Here is a 2,500-nt window from a genome sequence, read left to right on the forward strand (position 1 = left end):
TTATTCCCAACAAAACTATTAGATTGAATTATTTAAACCAAAATTTGAGTTATGATAACTTAATGTTGGGTTATTCCCAGCCCAAACTATTGGGTTGAATTACTCAACCCAAAAGTTGAGTTATGATAACTCAATGTTGGTTGATTCATAACCCAACTATTGGATTGAATTTATTCAACACAAAAGATGAATTATGCTCACTAATGTTGGGTTATTCCCAACCAAACTATTGGGGTGAATTATTTCACCCAAAAGTTGAGGTATGATAACTTAATGTTGGGTTATTCCCAACCAAACTATTGGGTTGAATTATTTTACCCAAAAATTGAGTTATGATAACTTAATGTTGGGTTATTCCCAACCAAACTATTGGGTTGAATTGTTTAACCCAAAAGTTGAGTTATGATAACTTAATGTTGGGTTGTTCCCAACCAAACTATTGGGTTGAATTGTTTCACCCAAAATTTGAGTTATGATAACTTAATGTTGGGTTATTCCCAACCAAACTATTGGGTTGAATTATTTAACCCAAAAGTTGAGTTATGATAACTTAATGTTGGGTTATTCCCAACCAAACTATTGGGTTGAATTATTTAACCCAAAAGTTGAGTTATGATAACTTAATGTTGGGTTATTCCCAACCAAACTATTGGGTTGAATTATTTAACCCAAAAGTTGAGTTATGATAACTTAATGTTGGGTTGTTCCCAACCAAACTATTGGGTTTAATTATTTAACCCAAACGTTGAGTTATGATAACTTAATGTTGGGTTGTTCCCAACCAAACTTTTGGGTTTAATTATTTAACCCAAAAGTTGAGTTATGCTAACTCAATGTTGGTTGATTCATAATCCAACTATTGGGTTGAATTGATGCAACACAAAGCTGAGTTTTGCTCACTACAATGTTGGGTTATTCCCAGCCAAACTATTTACACAAATGGACTTTGTCTGGTTCTGTGAGGTTCTGCTCGCAGACAACATTCATCATCTTTTGAATATTTACATTATTCAACATAAGAATTTGCCACTTCATTAGGTACACCATGTCCAATCCAAACATGCTCACTTTTGTCCTAATATTTGCGGGATTTAGCTACGTTTTGTGTTTCTTTTGCTAAAATATGATGTGATTGCATTGGTTTTCCATTCAGAGTTGCATTGGGTTAAAAAATAACCAGATTTTAACCCAACCGCTGGTTCAGGAAAGGACGAACCCCTCATGTGCGTTATTTTAACTCAACATTTTGGGTTAATTTTTTTCAACCCAACTTTCGACTGGTTGAAAAAAAATTACCCAATTATTTCTTGGGTAAATAATTGCGTTGAATTATTTACCCAAATAGTTGAGTTATGATATCTTAATGTTGGGTTATTCCCAACCAAACTATTGGGTTGAATTATTTAACCCACAAGTTGAGTTATGCTAACTTAATGTTGGGTTATTCCCACCCCAAACTATGGGTTTGAATTACTCAACCCAAAAGTTGAGTTATGATAACTCAGTGTTGGTTGATTCATAACCCAACTATTGGATTGAATTTATTCAACACAAAGGTTGAGTTATGCTCACTAATGTAGGGTTATTCCCAACCCAACTATTGGGTTGAATTATTTAACCCAAAAGTTGAGTTATGATAACTTAATGTTGGGTTATTCCCAACCAAACTGTTGGGTTGAATTATTTAACCCAAAAGTTAAATTACCATAACTTAATGTTGGGTTATTCCCAACCAAACTATTGGGTTGAATTATTTAACCCAAAAGTTGAGTTATGATAACTTAATGTTGGGTTATTCCCAACCAAACTGTTGGGTTGAATTATTTAACCCAAAAGTTGAGTTATCATAACTTAATGTTGGGTTATTCCCAACCAAACTGTTGGGATTAATTATTTAACCCAAAAGTTGAGTTATGCTAACTTAATGCTGGGTTGTTCCCAACCAAACTATTGGGTTTAATTATTTAACCCAAAAGTTGAGTTATGCTAACTTAATGCTGGGTTGTTCCCAACCAAACTATTGGGTTTAATTATTTAACCCAAAAGTTGAGTTATGCTAACTTAATGATGGTTGATTCATTACCCAACTATTGGATAGAATTTATTCAACACAAAGGTTGAGTTATGCTCACTAATGTAGGGTTATTCCCAACCCAACTATTGGGTTGAATTATTTCACCCAAAAGTTGAGTTATGATAACTTAATGTTGGGTTGTTCCCAACCAAACTATTGGGTTGAATTATTTAACCCAAAAGTTGAGTTATGATAACTTAATGTTGGGTTATTCCCAACCAAACTATTGGGTTGAATTATTTAACCCAAAAGTTGAGTTATGATAACTTAATGTTGGGTTGTTCCCAACCAAACTATTGGGTTTAATTATTTAACCCAAACGTTGAGTTATGATAACTTAATGTTGGGTTGTTCCCAACCAAACTTTTGGGTTTAATTATTTAACCCAAAAGTTGAGTTATGCTAACTCAATGTTGGTTGATTCCT

At 33.4% G+C, this 2,500-nt stretch overlaps 1 protein-coding gene across 1 annotated transcript in view; it reads left to right on the top strand.

The window, feature by feature from the left end:
• LOC133603496 (neural-cadherin) overlaps positions 1-2,500 on the top strand; it is a 422,478-nt gene that overhangs the window by 9,728 nt on the left and 410,250 nt on the right. The gene's annotated exons all lie outside the window — the stretch shown is intronic.

Source organism: Nerophis lumbriciformis, linkage group LG04 (genome assembly GCF_033978685.3).
Source record: "Nerophis lumbriciformis linkage group LG04, RoL_Nlum_v2.1, whole genome shotgun sequence".
NCBI classification, from domain to species: domain Eukaryota; kingdom Metazoa; phylum Chordata; class Actinopteri; order Syngnathiformes; family Syngnathidae; genus Nerophis; species Nerophis lumbriciformis.